This window comes from Hordeum vulgare, chromosome 7H, assembly GCF_904849725.1.
Source record: "Hordeum vulgare subsp. vulgare chromosome 7H, MorexV3_pseudomolecules_assembly, whole genome shotgun sequence".
NCBI classification, from domain to species: domain Eukaryota; kingdom Viridiplantae; phylum Streptophyta; class Magnoliopsida; order Poales; family Poaceae; genus Hordeum; species Hordeum vulgare.
This window is the reverse complement of record NC_058524.1, coordinates 437,471,123-437,492,070: the sequence shown is the minus strand read 5'-3', so window position 1 is coordinate 437,492,070 and position 20,948 is coordinate 437,471,123. Positions and strand designations below refer to the sequence as shown.

The 20,948-nt window shown below is 44.9% G+C and overlaps 1 pseudogene; it reads right to left on the bottom strand.

The window, feature by feature from the left end:
• Positions 1-10,624: 10,624 nt before the first annotated feature.
• LOC123409044 lies at positions 10,625-11,405 on the bottom strand (annotated as a pseudogene).
• Positions 11,406-20,948: the final 9,543 nt, after the last annotated feature.

Here is a 20,948-nt window from a genome sequence, read left to right as displayed (position 1 = left end):
ACGGAGGATTCTAATCCGTTTGCTTCATGTATGAGCAACATGCATAAAAGCAAATCTTGTGCCACCGCATGGAAGGCGATGGTGCTACGAGTATCTCTCCCAAATCTCTCCCTAATAATAAAGCAAATACGGTTTCTGGTCGTCCGTCTTGAAATTACCCTTAAAGTTTGAATAAACTACCCACCATGCCACCGATAAGTAATAGAAAACGTTTCGTAAAGCGAAAAATCTTGAACTGGGCCGGCCATGTAAAAACCTTCTATATTACGCTCTGCATGCTGTGAGAATATCCAGCACACCGTATGGGCCGGCCGATGCACAGGCGCATGCTTTTAGTTCCGTTTATTTATTTATTTTCAGTTCCGTTTTAATTTTTTATTTTAAATAATTTAGAACTTCAAATAATCTTTAAAAATTTAATAAATTGAAAATTATAAATCAACATATTTAAAAAATTAAAATGTTTGTGACTTCAAAAACTGTTCGGAGTTTTGTAAAAAATGCTCGCATATATAATAAAATGTTTGCAATTTTAGAAAAATGTTTGTACAATAAGAAAAGTCCATGAGCTCAAGTACAATTCCATGTATTAAAAATTATTAAAGACATTTAACAAAATGCTTTCTAATTCAAAATATGTTAATGCATTTAAAAAATGTCATAAAATTTTAAAAATAGCTAATGCATGTTTTGATAGTTTCTTTTTTTTATTTAAAATTTTCCGTTCCATTTTTGTTTATTTATAATTTAAATAATTTAGAATTACAAAAACTTTTGCATATTAAAAAAAGGAGTTTTGAATTAAAATGCTGACGAATTTTTATTTTGAATTAAAAATAGGATTCAAAAAGTGATGGATTTTTATTTTTTTTTGCAAATTCCAAAACAATGTCCATGAATTTAATAAATATATTACTGATTTATAAAAATGTTTGTTTATTCAGAAAAACTTCATGCGTTTCAAAAAATGTTTGTGAATTTAAAATAAAATCCTCCAACATCAAAAAATATGTTCGTCTTTTCTTGAATTAGTCGCCAATTCAAAAGAAAATATTTAAACCCGTTCGAAATATAAAAAATATTCACGATTTTTAGTAAATGTTTGTAAATTCTAAAAAATCTTCTCGATTTTAAAATTGTTCCCATATTTGTAAAATTGTTCACGAAAGATCTAATGTATGTAGTTAAACATTAATGCTTCTAAGTCTTTGTGACAATATACCTATGTGAATTTTAAAGAATTAACTGTTGGATGGATCGGATTCTTATTGTATGTTTTCTAAAAAAAATCTCGAAATTCAGAATAAATCTTTGAGTTACCAAGATTTTGACAACCATGATATATATTTTTTTTAAATGTAAATATTGCTTCAACTTGTGAATAAATTTAAAAGAAGAAACATTTTCTTGCATTTATGCATAAAATTTCTAAATCAAGCGATGATATGTGGACATAATGTGGTCACCATCATTAAAGATTATTTTTCTTTTCTACCGTGGCAACGCACGGGCCATTTTGCTAGTAGTTACAAATAAAATAGAAAAAGTGCATGCTTTAATTTTGATTCTCGACTGCGATAAACTTATTTAATTTATATGTAGATGTTCTGAATCAACAAACGTCGGTTGCATTCAGTGTATCGGGCGCCTATTTATTGCTCACTTCCATTTTTTTAAAGGTTATCGGGGGAGGGCAAGACCTTATACCTGAATTGTATTTCAAATTTGACTATAAGGTTTTGCAGCCTCGCAGAATAGGTTCAAGCAAATCAGAAGTACAAAGGACACAATAAAAAAGAGATAAACAAAAAACACACGCCAATAACACATCTAATAGGAAGAACAAGGAAGGAAAACACAACAAAGTACATCATAGGAGAAGACAAGCAACATTGGCCAGCCTGTCCAAACCACATGGCACTGCATCGTCGACGCAATTCAACAACACCTCACAAACCAAGACTGCACGACGTCGCGACCCAGGACCTGTATCGCGAGGCACATTTGAAGGCTATGTAAGACCGAGACGACCCCATGGCACCTGTGTGCCATCGCCATAATCGAAGGCATCGCCTAGCGAACCAAGCTGTAGCACTGCATCATCGACGCAATCCGACGACACCTCACAAACCAAGACTGCACGACGTCGCGACACCACCTGTGTAGGGGGTGCATTCGAACGGTAATGCGAGGGCGAGAAGACGCCACGACACCAGTGTGTCAATAGCGTAGCCGCAGGGACCGCCAAGCAGAGACGCATCAGGAGCATTCAAGCACGACAAACACCACCGTCGACCCAGATCGGCCGCACCATCACCACCGGTGCCACACAAGTCGCGACACCAGAACCTCCTCATTGTCAGTCGGGCACCTGCCGATTGCAGCGCCGTGAGTGTCTAGCCCATAAAGAGCGCAAACCAGATCCCAAGGCCTTCAAGACGACGCCCCAAAGGGGGAAGCGATGATGCCGACGCCGACGCCCAGCCCGTCCGTGCTTTAGGTTTTTACTCCAAGTCCTGGGACCGGGGGTGTGCAGGGAATGTACTCCTCGACGATGCCTCCAATGAGGTAAAAGGACGTCCACGGACGCAGACGCCGCCGGCCAGCAAGCTTTTGCCCGGAGCATTGTCCAACACCACACCCCGACGCACCGCACTTCCGCTAGCCCGCACACCTCCCGAAAAGCCGATGCGTCGACATCACGCGAGAGCCACCGCCAACCATCGTCGCACCACCATCAACCCAATCGTTGGTAGTCGCAGTCGAGACGGACCCGGCCAAAGCAACCGGATCTGGCACCACCCCACGCAGCACCACAACGCGGAAAAGGGCCTGAAAACATGGGAAGGGAGGCGCCACCCCACCCCGATTTGCCGGGCAGGAGCCGTCGGGGCGCAGCCCCAGATCCTGCGGACGACGCCACCGCGGCCGCCTCTTCCAGTTGTTGTGCATTCCAATTTGAAAGACCCGTCTAAATCTGAACTTAAAAGTGTTCAGTGTCGTGAACAAAATTGCCAGCTAAACCACAGGTCAAACCGTTAAAGTAACATAAAACCGATCGATTACAGCATCTCCTTGCACGTTTCTGGAGCCCCACGGCCCTTCATGGGTCACCCGAGGCAGGGGACATGCACTGTCCAAGCAGGAGGCTCCACAGGCCAGCGAGTCACACAGGGGAATCGCGTCATACAAATACTACTATTCCCTTCGTTCCTAAATATGTACTCCCTTCGTTGGTAAACATAAGTCTTTGGCGCAATATGTACTCCCTTCCTTGGTAAACATAAGTCTTTGGCCAGTGCACTGCGACCCACGCGTCGGCCGAAATTTTCGGCCGGTCGTGCGCGAGCCGCATGATCCACCAACCCCGCGCGTCTACACCGTTAGATCTTTATGCAATATTTTTTCTTCCGATGCAGCAAATTTCGGCGCGATGGAACAATTTTTTCAACGGTTGCAACAAAAAATCGTAGCAAAAAACAAAACTGACGGTGCGTGGTAGCAAAAGTCAAACACCGGTTGTAACAAATATTTACGTGGCATGGAGTGCAACTTTTTTAGTGAACGGTTGCAGCAAAAATTGATGCCGGTTGTAGCAAAAATTAACACGGTTGTAGCAAAAGTAAAAAACACCGATTGTAACGAAAATCCGACGAACTGGAGTTGCAACCAACCGTGGATGTAGCTTTTTTAACGGACAGATGTAGCAAAACAAAACGTTTGTAGAAAATATGACGCTGGTTGCAACAATTTTAGACGAAAAACATTGCATGTCAAGTTAGCGGACGTCCCGCGGTCGCGTGCGGCCGGCCGAACGGTTCGGCCGGCGCACCGGCCAGAAGCGTTTCCTAAGTCTTTTAAAGATTTTATTAAGAAATTACATATAAACAAAATGATGAATCTACACTCCAAAATGTGTATACATACATTCATATGTCCGTCCCTTAGTTAAACCTTTAAAAAGACTTATATTTAAGAACGAAGAAAATATACGTTTTTTAGAACTTTTATTAAAAAACTAATAGTATTATCTAAATACATACGAAACAAAATAAATGAATTTACATACTCATAATAATATTTGTTGTTAGAAAGAATTATTTTAGTCTCAATAATATTTTTAAATAGAGGAAGTATAAACTATTGAGTTCACGGCAGGACATGGAACTGGTCCATGGCATGGATCGCGGATTATCCAGATAATAATGATAATGCAACTGCCCGCTGCACTAGGAACGAGATTCGCGTGCCCAACTTTCCCAGCAGAACAAAATAATTTTATTATGATACTAAAAAAAACAAATTATGTGCGCGGCTGCAACAGAAACCTCCCTTTTTTCCGTTTTAGGCGGATTGGATAGCAACACGAGGTCTAGTGTCATGCGATGGGATTGAGTATACTACATACTTCCAGTTTTGTGGGTTTGGTTCCACTGTTTTCTTTGTGTCTCGTTACTGTTAGAAACTTAGAATGTAAAATTACTGAATCAGACTCCAAATAAGAAAGAGCGAAAAATTATATTACTAATTTGAACTAAAAGCACATCACTTATTTCCGAAAGAAGGGAGTAGAAGATCGCCCAGTCTACTTCACATCTTGTTTACTCATGTGAAATACGATGCATGTGTTTCTGCTAAGTTAAGAATCAAAAGAGTGAGATCATGGTAGCTTATTGTACTGAATGGACATAATCTTACTGAGAGATTTGCACTACGTGATCATGTAATAGGAATCCCCAGGCCAATTACATAAGAAATAAGTTGCCATTGTAGCATAAAACCTTAATTATTAACTGTTTATAAAGAAAGCATTCGACCGATCCGGAGAGTAGCAAGAATATTACGACAGATATGAAGAATTATTCATCCCACTAGCTAGCTAGCTTGCTTTGTGTAGTTCCTGGTCACGTGAGGAGGACTCGATCTCCAAGCTATTTCTGCATGCTAGCTTGTTGCTTGTGCCCGACATCAAAATTCTGGTTGCCTCACTTGCATCATGTCACGGTGGGCAGCGAGAAGTTGACCAAACAAAGGGACAGAGGCTATGGCACCCTCATGTCTCTCCGTGTAAGGCAACAAATTCACCCATGACCCTGCGGATTTGGATTGCCTGTCCACAAAAGCCACCGAATTCAGAGAAGCAACATTTATTGAAAAAACCATTACACACACACACACAAGTGCATAACAAAGATAAGATATACGTTAATAAGATCGTCAATAAGGTTGCACCTGTTCTATGCACCCAAACGCAAGCTGAAAGAATGTCGCGGCGACCCCGTGATTCCCAAGGGACTCAGCCAGATGGATCTGATCTACCCAGTATTGAGCCGACTCAAGCCTATGGCCGGGCGTGCAACTGAAGCTAGTCCGTGCAGTAAAGAAGGCTGTGTTGCCAGCTGAAGCTTGCACACCTACAACCGAATCTCTCATAGTAGCCGGCATTGGCGTAGAAGCGCTGCCATACTTGTCTTGGTTGCTGCCGGCCGAGATGTCATTATTCTGCACAAGAACGAATTAGAACGATATGCCCGGGGGGTGGGGCAAAGCCATGATAAATTTGAAGTCCGTGATGCTGTCAAGCTATATATGGATAATAATAATGTTAATAACCGATGATATAGGTTATTATCTAGGTGCCAGCTGGTAGAAGGAACGAATCAGTGGTACTTTCCAAATAATTTCTTTTGATTTTCTACTTACATGCGTTAGTACCCTCCACGTGATTATAAATTGGTTTCAAAAACAATGCATGCTACTGATTCTGTCATAAATACAATGGTGACGTATGATCCGACGACATCTATGCAAAGGTGCCCAATATACACACAGTACTACCTGGATTTCCTTGGTGCTAGCACTAGTGTGGACAGCAGGAGCGTGGTCATAATTGCATCCATCTTCTTGATCATCTACTTCTGTTCCCGCCGTCGCAGCCACCGTCCTCTTGGGCATCCTCGCCACTGCCAGCGCCACCGGCTGCTGGTTGCTATGACCTGCGCGCGCATGCATCATCGTCATCCCCCGGCGGCCCATGCATGCATGCCAGCCATATACTCCCTCCGTACTTAAATACTCCATCCGTTCCAAAATTCTTGTCTTAGGTTTGCTTAGAAATCGTTGTACCTAAATACTAATACATGTCTACATACATTCATATCTAGACAAATCAAATACAAGAATTTTGGGACGGAGAAAGTATAAGTCTTTTAAAATATTTCACTAGGTGTTTACGTGCAAAGCAAAATAAGTAAATCTATACTCTAAAGTATGTCTACATACATCCATATGTAGTCCATTAGTGAAATCTTTAAAAAGACTTATATTTAGGAACGGAGGAAGTACTTCGTTAATAATTGGATTTTTTCACTGTTTTGATCCTTAAGGCGTAAGTTCATCACGTAACGAACTCGGTTCGAAAGTATTTCACGTTTTGACCCTTTTGAAAACGCCACATTCCGTGGCGTTGCAGCCCTGTTATGAAACGTCAGTCTACTAGACGTTGCGGGCCTCGTGTGCAACGCCAGTCTACTGGACGTTGCGGCCCTTCCCAGAAACGCCAAGGTGGCTGGCGTTGCAGGCCTCATAAGTAACTGCCCCGCGGCCCCTTCGTCCACCTCCACTTCTTTCTTCCTCCTCTTCCACGAAAAAGCTCTCCCTACTCCTCCAGATCCCCCCTTCGATCTCCCTCCTCCCCCAACCGTTTTGTTGGTTCTTTGGGGAAAATCGAAGAGGCCGGTAAGCTCCTCCAATCCCTCCAATTCGTTTTTGCAATGATTTTGTATTTGTGTAGATTTCTTTTGCACTAGGTGTACGTATGTTTTGAAGTAAAATTTATTTTGTGATTGTTAATAGGTGTAGTTTTGTGATTGTTAATAGGTGTCTAGGTGTAGTTTTTGGTGGCTATATGTATAACCTAGCTTTTGTTCATATTATCCGCATTAGGTTTATGCCTAGGTTTAGTTCATATTATTCGAAGAGGCCGGTAATAATTTTCTTCTTATTATGTAGGATGTTTCGGCCCGATCAATATCCGGGTCTTGATGACTACTATGAGCAGAAGCATCGTGCGGTGCTAGTTGAAAGAGGAGAGGTAATTATGATTTTGTTGATGATTATTTTTATATACTCCATGATTTGTATATTTTGACAAGTTGAGTCAATTAACAAATTATGCCTTTGTTTGTTTAGGTTCCTCCACTACTTCGTTTGAGGGGGCACAACCCCAATGAAGCTCTTGTATATGACCCTCGTTACGAGCCATATTTTAGAAGAATGGATCTTCTTCAATTTGTGCTCAACTTTAAAGGCACACCACCATGGTTGAACGCCACTGCCCTAACAGCACTTACGGATCGATAGAGGCCGGAGTCGCACTCTTTTCACCTTCCTCTTGGTGAGATGAGCATAACCTTGGAGGATATTGCTATGATCTCCGGGCTTCCTATCGAGGGCAGGGCTCTTACAGGGAAGGTTAGGGCGGCCGGGTGGCCACAACGGGTTGCAGCATTGGTTGGTGTTGAACCCGAGCCATGGACTGATGAAACTAGGAAGGATCCTAGGCCATCTGGTGTGTTGTTTTCTTGGATACAGAGACATTTTCACAGATGCCCAAGGGATGCTAGTCCGCTTGTTGTGGAGAGGTTTGCGAGTGCTTATCTCTGGAATCTTTTGACCCAAGTGGTGTTTCCTGATGGCACTGGGGACACAGCCTCATGGATGTTCTTGGATCCGCTTCGTGACTGGGATGTGAAGTGGAGTTGGGTTCGGCGGCACTAGCCTTCTTGTACCGTCAGGTATGGCTGGATATCATGCATTTTCATTTTATTCAATGGGATATGATGCATTTTCATTTTATTAAATCTGTAGTTGGATGGAGCATGCATGAGGAGTAAGCCGACGTCCTGTCTTGGAGGTTTCGTCTGGGCCCTACAGGTTTGGATGTGGGAGCGTATCCCTGTGGGTCGGAACTTCAGCCTTGCTTCGGAAGAACCCTGGAAGTACCCGTTTGATGGGGACGAGGAGCGATACCCCACTATCGCACACACATGGGCTAATGTCCAATGGACGAGTATCGTGGCTATGGGGCGGTATAAGGCATACATAAGCGAGCTTGACATGCTAACTTACGAATAGGTAAATGCTTTATCAAATTTGCTGATTTTTTTTCATGGATCGTTGAGTGACTTGTTGTTATGTAGGTTAATTGGAGGCCGTACACGGTACTTAGGCAGTATCCTCTGAGCAACATGTGCCTTCGTGACCAGCATCTTTGGCGTGTGTGGTGCCCGATGATATGCTTTTATGCGGTGGAGTGGCATCTTCCTCATCGTGTTTCTAAGCAGTTCGGGGTACAACAACGCACCCCGCCGGATTACGTCGAGACAAGTGTGAAGCTACATAAGTAAGTCTTTTGTATCACGTGTTTCTCCTGTTGATCAATGTCTAACATGAAAAAATGTAACTGATGTAGTATTCTAATGCTTTGTAGTATTCACGGTGTATCGCTTGTGACAGTCCGAGTAAGCAACTCTGAAAGGCCTGTAGTGCTTGACGGCATACTCACACAACCACATCTTCAATTCTAGAATGTCCTCGAACATCAGACCTTTCTTTAGGTAAGACGTTGAGATAGCGTTGTGTGCTACTTGGGAACATTCTAGCCTCAATTGTCTTGCTCATGCCACCGTCGACTAAAGCCTTATCTGCAAGGCTAACATCACAAAACAAGGGAACTTTGTGATCCCTCCCGGTGATTTTTGTATACCACTCTACTTCTTTCTCAGTGAAGCCATCCTCATCCAACTCATTCTCCGGGCCTTCATCATCCGACTCGTCCACACAAGCACGCTGATAAAAAATGTCAGGATCCATGTCATCATGCCTTACTTGAGCCTCTACGTCACCAACAATGTTGTGTTGCCTCTCATACTCTTCGTCGGACTCATGATCATCATCTTTGATCGGTGCACTACCTCCAAACTCATATTGGGGATACTCATTCACTTGCACTTCTACTTTATGCTCAACAATAGGTGCCACAACATTATACGGGCTCAAATCATCTACTATGGGTTGGTTCAAGTCAACATGAAGAGGAGCATTGACCACCGTACTAGCAAACACTTCGAGTGACTTGTCTATCGAGGATGCAACAGCCTCCTTGTATGCAACCCAATGCAAATTAGACTTGATAGGCATTGTCTTCATTCGACACTTGTGTGCCGACCCAACATCATATCTTCCTAATAATTCTACTTGGTCACTTGGATCAACCCACTTCAATCTTATCCGAGTTTCTGCCACAACCTCTTCATAAGTAGGACTATCAAGAAATGTCAACACTTCCTCATATTTGTCAACAATAGCAACATTCATGAATGCCTCTTTGTCAACATAATGAATATTCACAATCTTGTCCATCTAAAAAAGGGGACAAAATTACCAATTCTAAGTATAACAAAACAACTAACCATTTGCATCCAAATTAGGCATTAACACAAACCCTAACCCTAAACATTGTCCATCCAAATTAGGCATAACACAAAACCTAACACTAACCCTAACCCTTGTCCAACCAAACTAGGCATAACCCTAACCAAAACCTAACACTAAATCTACTCAATAATAAGAAACCAACCAATACAATGCAACATAAATAGAACACCTAGTGCAAAAGAAATCTACACAAATACAAAATCATTGCAGAAACTAATTGGAGGGATTGGAGGAGCTTACCGGCCTCTTCGATTTTCCCCAAAGAACCTACTAAAAGGTTGAGGGAGGAGGGAGATCGAAGGGGGGGATGGTGAGGAGGAGGGAGAGCTTTTTCGGGCTAACAAGAACAAGAGGAGAGGAGAAATGGTGGTTGGTGGGCGAGGGGGTCGGGGTGGCAGAATATAAAGGCAAGAAACGCTATTGCCCCTGGCGTTTCACCTCATGTCTGCAACGCCAGCCACCTTGACGTTTCTGGGAAGGGCCGCAACGTCCAGTAGACTGGCGTTGCACACGAGGCCCGCAACGTCCAGTAGACTGGCGTTTCATAACAGGGCTGCAACGCCACGGAATGTGGCGTTTCCAAAAGGGTCAAAACGTGAAATACTTTCGAACCGAGTTCGTTACGTGATGAACTTACGCCTTAAGGATCAAAACAGTGAAAAAATCCTTAATAATTATAGTTCGAGTAATGATTGATGGCCACCGTACCGAATGGACGACGAATGTGTACGTGGCGGGACGACGACTGCAGGTGCCACCATGAAGATGGAGGAGGAGGAGGAGTCCATGTGGATCGGAGCGGAGCTGCAGAGCGCGGCGGCGGGCGGCACGTGTGATGATAGTTGCTATTCGTAGGAGACGGAGACCACTCGACGGAGACCACCAAGAGTGATGACGGCTATGGAGGCCAGCCGGCGCCCTGTTATTTATGGATGGATGGAGCTAGCGCCCTCTCCGCTCTAATCTGGTATATCCCGAGATCTGTTACTCCCTCTGATCCGAAATACTCGCCGCGAGCTTTAAACGAGATTTTGTTATCGCAGCAGTTCCTCCACGGCAATTAAAGCGGAGCCGAGGTAGTCACATCCCAGATTTGTTTTGGGCCCAAGGCCAACATTTTTTTTTCTCAAAAAATACTGTCCATGGTCCCATACTGTGCGACCATGAAAGTCATGAGCACGGACGTGTTGTTGCCAGCGAAGAGGGCGACCATGGCGTGTCCACGATCTCCTTCTCCGTCAGCAGCTGCTTGCCGTCTCGGCGCGAATGTTGGCGAGGCAGCTCACGAGGTCGTCCGCTGCCGAGACGACTCACCGCGCTCAAGCTTGGCCTTCTTTTCCTCGTCCGTGCTCCAGCTTGGCCTTCTTGTCCCTCGCGCTCGCCCTGAGGCTCTTGCGGAACGCCTTCAAGGGCGCAATTCCAAAGTCACAGACCACATCCCCTCTAGCATGTCCGCGAACGCTGTGGGGAGCTGCTCCCTGGCAGCGGCTTGGTCAAGGCCGCAGGGGAGCGTCCCGATGATGTCGAACGTGAGCAGTTTCATCACGGCGACGGCCCGGCGCCCTGTCCACCGGCCATCCAGGTGGCCCACGACCTCAGCGTCGATGTGCCCATGTACCGCCGTAGCACATTGGGCTTGAGGAATTGGCTCATCGCCGACGAGCTCGAGGATGTTCCGGCAGCCCAGGACAAGAGGCAGGCAACGGGGTTGCTTCGACGCTGAAATCAGGCTCTCCTTGTCCTTGCCGAGGAGCTGACTGAGACTTTTACATGGGTTTTCGAGACTACTATAGCTGCACATAATGGAAGACAACCTAAGACTAGTTATACGGATCAAGACTTGTCCAATGAAGGCCAATGAGGAAGATGAAGACAAGGAGGAAGAGGAGGAAGACGTCGGGTCTCATATTCTCTCAGATTTTGCTGCTTGTATGTATGGCTATGAGCGAAAAAGCACCGACACGGCGACACGCATACGGGGACACGGGATACGGCTTTTTTCCAAAAACAGCCCATCGGGGACACAGCAAGTATATATAAAAAATAAATATAAATGTACATGTAATATACAGTTAAAGACAGAAAAGAGAAAGAAATACTGCCCCATTTGTTGTCTGTTGTCTCCTATTTCAATTCAAGTGCTTGATTGACCATCCAAACCAAATCCATGTCATTGCATCTTGCAAAACACAACAAACAACAGTCTATTAGTATTAGAGAGAGAGATAGATCATAATAATCTGAAATGGTACTTGACGAACAGCAAAACACAACCAAACCATGACAAATTGACTAAAAGCATAACGGATAGGAGCTTACAAGGCTCAGGTGACCACATAACAGATAGTTCAAATGGCCTTAGTCTAAAAATTTAAGGGTGCATTACATAAATGGTAGGAACATAAATTAAATAAGCTCATAGGCAGCTAGGCTGATGGCTGAAGCTTGATGGATAAAGAGACTCAAGTGAGAGAATCTATTATCTCCTCCTCCAAAGCTGGTTCATCAAGTGAAAGATCTGCACCTTCAAGCATGCCCACACCACCAAAACTCTCTACTCCATCTCCCCCAATGTCCCACATTTTGCTTGGACCAGTTAGATATGCTTGAGAATTCCTTGAAAGCAAGCGGTGGTTGTTGTGTGTGAACACCAAATCAGCAGCTCTAGCAGGAGTAAGCTTGTTTCTTGCAGCGCTATGGATGAAGCCGTACGTACTCCAGTTCCTCTCACAACAAGAGGAAGATGCTGCTGCCCAAGTACCTTCAAGGCTAATTTTTTTAATAGCCTTGTGCTTACTCCATGAGTGCCCCACCATTGCTTAGGTTCAAATTCAGCTCTATCTTCAATAGAATCTGGATTTTCAAAGGCATTCATGAAAAGAGCAAAATCAGCAAATTCTTTCTTGATAGTCTTGAAATCCTCTTGATCTGGATAGAACTTTCGAAAGCATTTGTTCCTCATTTCAGTAACTTCACTATCATCATTGGGGCTGATACGGCCAGGGACTTCGTTAGTCCAACTTGCAATATAGTACCTAAATAAAATCAGCAAGCACTTGAACATTAAGAACCTGAAATGATAAACAACATGTGCAACTTCAATTCAGATTTTACCTTGGATTGAGTGAGTGAGCCAAACAATGCAGGGGTATTGCTTTTGGTCCAATGGGCAACAAGGATCTCTTTAATGATGTCATACAAGATACACTCTTCATGGGGCTCCTTCCCCTCAAACCTATAGATAGGTATTTTGACCTATGAACAAGATGACGAATAAAATCAGCATGTTACACATGTCAACAATGATCAAATCAGCATGTATTCATGTATATATTATATACCTTCTCTATCATGGAATCCCACATTTCATAGATCAAGTGGAGGCATGGCTTGTCCGTGTCGGACAACCTTATCATTGCATAAATAGGGTCGGTAAAAGAAACAATGTATTCAATTTTATCCCACCACAGATCATTTAAAACAAGCTCCTTCAACTTTTGAGCTTTAGCTATATCATCATCCCTATAAGAAGACCAATTTGGATGAACAACCATTTGAACAAGTGCATCCTTGATTAAAAGAAGCCTCTTGAGCATGATCACAACACTTGCGAATCTAGTTTCTACAATCTGGAGAAACTTGAGCTTGCTGAACTCGTTGAACATAGAGAGCCTCATGCTATGGTTCATGATAAAATTCTTGATGAAAGAGGCATCATTAGCTACCTCTTTGATAAACCAAAGATAAAAATTGTTCCCTTCATTGTTCTTCGGATCACATATATTCTTTAGTGCAAGGTTGAGAGTGTGAACAATGCAAGGAGTCCAAAAGATGTTATTTTATTTTGCTGCAATCATCAAACCATCAGCTTTGCAATTTGCAGCATTATCGGTGACCACTTGAACCACATTCTCCACTCCAACATCCTCAATCACTTCCTTTAACTTCTCAAAGATATATTCTTTGCTTTTTTATCTACAAATGAAGGGCAACAAATCAGCAAGCAATATGTGCATCAAAAAGAACCAAAAGAAAAACAAGATTAGGCAAGTACCTCTCCCTCAGTGGCAATTGCCTTTAGGAACATCGGACCACCTTTCGTCACAGCCATGAAGTTTAAAATGGGTCGCCTTTCAGGATCAGACCACCCATCGGTTGCAATAGTGACTCCTTTGTAAGGCCATGTACTTTTGATGGGTTCTAGGCTCCTTTGAATGTGCTTCTTCTCTTGGTCAAGAAGAGTTGTCCTCAAGGAATTGTATCCAGGAGGCACATACCCACCCAAGCTATTGTTCGCAACAAAACTGATGGCTGCCCGGAATTTAGGGTTCCTTGCAAGGTTGAATGGAAGTCCTACAATATGGCCCAGCAAACAAAGTAAGCAAAATCTACCATGCTTGAATAAAAAGAACAGATGCAAAACTACACACCTGCAGTGAAAAACATCCTAGTAATATGAGCATCCGCTTGCTGTCGGACCTCGGCATTAAAACTATCTCCAATGGTTGTTCCTGTTTGCTTTCTCTTTCTTGATGGACCATATTCCACATAGGGAGGCAATGGAAGTGTATGCCTACCTATACCATGTTCAATGAGTTCATTGGCTGCCCTATCTTGCTTGCAAAGTTGTTCAAATGCAGGCTGTGAAATTTTCTCACAAGTTGCTATATCCTTTTTTTATCTGAAGCAGAGGAGCCTTCACTTTTGAATAGGTGCCTGGATAAGTTTTGAGGCAGAAATTGCACTTGAATTTGATGTTTCCTCCACGGCTACCGGACGAAGAAGCACCGGTTTCATTGACAACTCTCTGAACATAAGCCCAGAGAGGATATTTTGGATCCACCCCACCAGGTCCATGTTGCCCTCCCTCACTCTCACCGACTGATGATTGGCTCCCAGATGTAGCTCCATGGCTCCCAGATGCAATGTTCCCTAGCAACAGCAATAAGAAATCAGCAATAAGCAATCAGCAGCAGCGGCAATAAGCAAACATCAGTCAGCAGCAGCAGGCAACAGCAATAAGCAATCAGCAGGAGCAGCAATAAGCAAACAGCAGTCAGCAGCAGTAGCAGGCCAGCAGCAATAAGCAATCAGCACTTTAGCAGCAGCAGCAGCAATAAGTAATCAGCAACAGGCCAACAAATCAACAATAAATCGAAGCAAAATAGATGAAAGAGGTCTAGGTTACCTGTTCCAGCTTGGTCGCCGTTGGGAGGAGAGGCTGCTGTAGTTCGGGGACGGCGGCTTTCAGATCCAGGCGCTGGCGGCGAATCCATACGTGTCGACGGTGACGACGGCTCGGCGGCGATTCCAGGAGGTGGTGGCGGCGACTGCTGGAGCTGGCGGCGGCGGCTGAGACTCCAGAACGGGGGAACCCCTACGTCAAAGCTGGTCGCGAGGAGGTGGTGTTTTATGTGCCCGTCGATGCGACATGAAAAAAAGGCTGGGCCGAGCCAACTCGGGCCACCCGACGTGTCCCTAGCGTGTCCCCAGCGTGTCCCCAACGTGTCGGGCCGTTTTTTCTTTTTTTTTTAAATCGCAAATCGTGAATACGGGGGGATACGCGAATTTGGGCGTGTCCAACCGTTACACCGTGTCCAGCCGTGTCAGCACGGGGATTCGGCGTGGCTGGCTGTGTCCGTGCTTTTTAGGCTATGAGGGCAAGATAGAATTTCAAGAAGCATTTGACAATATGAGATGTAAGATGCATTAGCAGACTTGGTTAGATAGTATCTATAAGGTAAAAGATAAATGGGCTGAGTGTTATATGAGAGAAGTCTTTAGTTTGGGTGTGAGAAGTATCCAACTTAGTGAGAGCTTCAACAATGCATTGAAGAACCATTTGATATCAGATTTCCATATTTTCCGATTCTTGAAGCATTTTGAGAGGATGGTGGAAGTAAAAAGAAGCAAAGCACTAGAATCTGAATTTGAGGCAAGGAAGAAGATACCAAGAATTAAAATATGCACACCAATAATAGAAAAAGGCCAATTTGTTCCGATTTCAGAGGCCCATTAGCCCCGGTTCTGGAACCAGGACCAAAGGGTTGGGACTAAAGCCCAAAACCTTTAGTCCCGGCTGGCTTACGAACCGAGACAGAAGTGTCTCCACGTGGCCGCTGCGGGGAGCCCAGTCGGGAGGAACTTTAGTCCCGGTTTGTCACACCAACCGGGACCAAATGGAATCCACGCGTCAGCATCTGGCCGGAGCTGGGTTTTTTTCTGAATAGGGGGGGGGGGGTTGGGGGTTTTGGAGGGTTAATTTAGTGGTTTCATATTGTGTCAGCTAGCTAATAGAGAGAAGTGTCCTCTCTTTCCCCGTGCTTGGTCGACGTTAGCTACTATACATATAGAAAGAACTTGACGCTAGCTTGAAGGAAACCATTTACAATCCCTAAGATCTTGTACAATATAAATAACATCTTTTACAATCCCTAACATCATCTTCCTAAGATCCAATCACAAATCCACATAGTAATCTCCGTCTTTAGATATGACGTGGTCAACAAAGAATCCCGCCAATTCCTCTTGAATTGCTCGTATGCGATCATGTGTTAGGACTTCATCCCGCATCTGCCAGATCTAATTTAAAGAAGGGGGTCAATACATGCATATATATGAATAAAACTCAACACAATTGATGGTAATATACAAAATAAAATTGTGAATATTATTTACGTACTTGATATTGTTTCTCACATATGTCCCCCCCCTCGCAGAGAGGTCGAGAGACGAATTAGCTCGCATACGTAGAATGCACATAACTCAGTCTCACTGTCCTGGTACAAGCACTTTACGAGAATAGAGTTCAATCAAACTAATAAGCAAGCATGGTAATGACATATTGATGAAAATTTGAATCAATTAGAGATGCGGGGAACTAGCTAGTACTACTTACTTTGGGGTGCGTAAATTGCAACTCTTTTTTTTGACCGAGAACCTTATTGGTGACTTCTTCCAAACCCTGCCACGCAAAGAAAATGATTACTTGATATCAGGAAATTAAGGAAAGTCGCATGATGATATGGACCCGGTATTGACTGAACTTACTTCTTAAGCATTGCAGTCATGTCCGCATAATAATCAGGATCTTTACGCCTCGAGTCTAAGATAGTTGCTTTTGCCCCGTCAAGCTTAATGGATAACAAAATATAGTGGTAACTGTGCATGCATATATAACTCATCAATTACATTATACTTAACCTCGAGTAAAGCGAAACCGAGTATACAGAGAAGACAACAACACTCATCTGAAGTTGTAAGAAAAGAGTATTTCCCTTTTGTTTTGATTTACAGGGAACGACTTTAGCAAGTTGTCCTCAATCTCTTTGGTTGCGTGTCGTACCGACCATGAATTTAGGGAATCTGGGCTAATGAAGCCAACGTCGAAGATTCATGTTTTTTTAATTCGGCGATCTTCAATCCACATAATATATATAGTGAGGATAATTATATATACATGCAATGAACCAGCTGAGCTAGATACTTAACTATAGAAGTAATTAATACTTGCAAACAGTAGGAAGTCACGACTTGTTTGTCTAGGGCCAGTTGATTGTATAACTAAAACAACACCCCAAATTCAACAGGCATCACTTGAGCTTCAATGAATTCGTGCTTTCATTTCACTTCCATATAGATATTGTCTCTCCCAGAATTCATGCAGGTATTCATGTACCACTCATGCAATTTGTGCGTCATCGGTGTTAGAGGAGGATGACCAGGTTTGACGTGAGGCTTCGCGTGCATGTATGTATATTTTTCTTCTGTTGCCTCGGCCGTTTGGAAAAATACATCATCCCCCAAGTAATCACGAGAATTGGTACCGGGCACCATCCCGGAGGATTAGCGACGATATCGCTAGACACCTTGAGCGGGGGGCACGATTGCTTCTCCTGTTGGCCGAGGTGGGGAATGGTTTTACCACTTCTTAGTTTTGCTAACCTTGCATCACTGCTAGCCGTCGGAGCGGTGGTGTCTCTCTTTCGCTTGAAAGAAGGAGGAGGAGGAGGAGTGCCTTGATCACTCGCCGGAGCAGGAGGATGAGTGCCCTGATCACTCGCCGGAGGAGGAGGATGAGTGCCCTCATCACTCGTCGGAGGAGGAGGATGAGTGCGGTGATCACTCACCGGAGGAGGAGGATGAGTGCCCTGATCACTCGTCGGAGGAGGAGGATGAGTTCCCCGATCACCCGCCGGAGGAGGAGGATGAGTGCCCTGATCACTCACCAGAGGAGGAGGAGGCGGAGTGCCCTGACTCGCCGGAGGCGTCCAGTTTGGAAGCTTGATGTACTCCTTCTGCCATAGATATGTACCCCTCGGAGCATGAACCAGCTTATTCTCCCCTTCACCTGTAGGGTGGTCAAGCTCGAGCTCCTCAAATCCTCCATTACTTCATCCACCATCACAACAACAAAGACATGTGGAATCGGAAGGCAGTGAAAAGTTCCGTTGGGTTGAGGAGGTGGAACAGAGCCGATAGTAGCCTTGAAAGTGAGGTTCCGACATTTCGTCATAAGCTCGCAATGTTGAGCCTCCGTGATAGTATCCACGGGGTAGCTAGGAGCCGTGAAGTCAGGATGAACGAGCTCCGTGGAAGCCACGCTACTTCTCCGCTAAGATGGCGGGGTAGCTTCTGGGGTACCTCGTTGTCTCTCAAGTCCCTCTAGATTTCATAGTCTTGCATTGATCTTCTGCATGTCACTCAGCTCCGCTTTCCTATTTCTCTCTCGGCTTCTGTAACCGCCTGCATCGGGAAACCCAACCTTCCACGAAATGGAGCCTGGTGTCCCTCGTGTTCGTCCAGGGTGCTCAACATTCCCTAGGGCCTCAGTCAGCTCGTCCTTCTCTTTGTCGGGAATGAACGTCCCTTCCTGTGCTGCGGTGATACACTTCTGAAGCTTGTTGATGGGTATTGCAAGTTGCTCGTTCATCCAACGGCACTTCCCTGTTTCAAGGTCTAGAGTTTGCCCAACCCCAAAGAACCAAGTCCTTGAACGGTCTGGCCAGTTCAATGTCTGTGGTTCGACCCCTTTAGCAATTAGATCATTCTCAGCTTTGTCCCACAACGGACGGGCTTTGAGGTAGCCACCTGACCCCGTGTGATGGTGATGCCGCTTCTTTGCAGCATTTTTCTTGTTTGTCTCTAACATTTTCTTACTCTTGTCCGATGTCTTGTAGGCCACAAATGCGGGCCAGTGATCTCTCATCTTCTCAAATCGGCCGATGAATTCTAGAGTCTTCCCTTTGTCGATAAACTTTGCTTTCAACTCTTTCCTCCACCTCCTGAATAGATCTGCCATCTTCTTAAGAGAACATGCCTTGACCAGTGGATCTATAGCTGGCTTATTCGGATCCTCCTCTGGCGGTACGGTGAAATTTGCCTTCAATGCGGTCCAAAGATCATCTTTCTGCCTATCGGTGACATAATCACCTTCAGGCACGTCATCGCCCTTAGGCTTATTCCATTGCTTGATGCTGATCGGGATGTTGTCCCTAACAATAGCTCCGCACTGAGTAGAAAATGCGTCCTTGGTCCGCTTGGTTTGAATCGGTAGGCCATCGTCACGGAGTTCTGTGATCGTGAACTTTTCATCCTTGCGCAACCTTCTCTTCGAGCCTCGTCTCGTAACTGAAGTTTGGCTCGATCCGTACTTTGCAACAGCTCCCTCCTCCGTTCGGTCACCGGAGCCGTCATCATGGTCTCCTTCTTCCTCCGACATTCGGTCACCGGAGCCATCATGATCATGTCCTTCCTCCTCCATTGTTCGGTCACCGAAGCTGTCATCCTCTCCTTCCAGACCATCAGTGTCGTTGAGATAATAATCAATCTCAACTCCGTCACAGATTATCTCACCCAACAACTGTTCTTCTTCCAAGTTTCTTTGATCCATAGTTTCTGCAAATATTACAACATGGCAATGAATATACAAACATGAATGTCCGACGCCCGGACCGCCTCTCTCATGAATGTCAAACAACGGATTCTATACAAAAAACTTTCAAGAGTTTAGCTTGGACACTTATGGCATCTAGTTTTGATTTGTTACCTGTGAAACTCCCAAGAGGTTAGCTTAGTTTATTCATGTACTATGATTTTGCATACCTTTTTTGATATTTTACGAGTTAGTGAAAAGTAAGCAATGTGATGACACATTTCGGATATCAAGATGGTATTGTAAGATATTTTCATGATAGTAAGCAATGTGCACGAGCTTAGCAATGCAAAATGAGTTGTGTACTAAATGTCATCTTAGCTATATTTGAAAATGTGAATATTTGAAAATATACAAAGAAATTTACAAACACGGTGACAACGGGCTCGAGGTGGCGCGGGCTCCGGGCGGGGACGGGCGACGATGATGGGCTCGGGGAGGAGGCGCGGGTCGGCGGCAACATGCTTGGGGCGGCGACCGAAGGGCTCGGGGGAGACGGCGACGGTGATGGGCTCGGGGGAGACGACAACGGCGATGGGCTCGGGACAACGACAACGGCGATGGGCTCGGGGCAATGATGGGCTCAGGGGCGACGGCGACGACGATGAGATCGGGGGCGACGACGACGACGGGCTAGCGATGACGTTGGCGACGACGGGCTCGCGACGACATTGGCGGCGACGGGCTCGAGGGCGACGACGACGGCGATGGGCTCGGGGGCGACAGTGACGACGACGACGGCCTTGTGGAGGAGGCTCGGGCCGGCGGCGACGGGCTCCTCTCAACTGAAGGATAGAAGAGAACGGGGAAATGAGAGTTGGTGGAAATTTTGACAAGTCCCGCCATATATGCGAACACCTTTGGTTCCGGTTGGTGGCTCCAACCGGAACCAATGCCAACCTTTCATCCCGGTTGGTGGCTCCAACCGGGGCTAAAGTTCAATTTTCATCAGCCCAAAAGGGCGAGAAGAAGAGACCTTTAGTACCGGTTGGCGGTTCCAACCGGGACGAAAGAGTGGCATTGGTTCCGGTTGGAGCCACCAACCAGGACTAGAGATAAATTTTCATCAGCCCAAAAGGGCGGGATGAAGAGACCTTTAGTACCGGTTGGTGGCTCCAACCAAGACGAAAGCGAGGTATTGGTCGCGGTTAGAGCCACAAACCGGGACCAAAGTGTGGTGTTGGCCGGGCCAAATTTTTAATCCCACCTCGCTAGCCGAGAGATCTTGCGAGTGATTCATAAGCGCTGCTGCACACACCGTGTCGAGCTCCTCTCAACTGCAGGCTTCCGAGCCTAATCTGTCACTGCATGTGGGCCTATTGGGCCTTTTGCGGGCCTGAATCCTGGCCCAACCAGCTGGTTGCGTTTCTAGTCGTATTCACACGTTATGGCCGAGTAGGTGGCACTTATTCCAAAAAAATCTATTTTTTGTTTTGTTCTTTTACTTTATTTATTTTATTTTGTTCCTACTTACTGTTTTTCAGCGATTCTTTTTTGCTTTTAGGTCACAATTTTT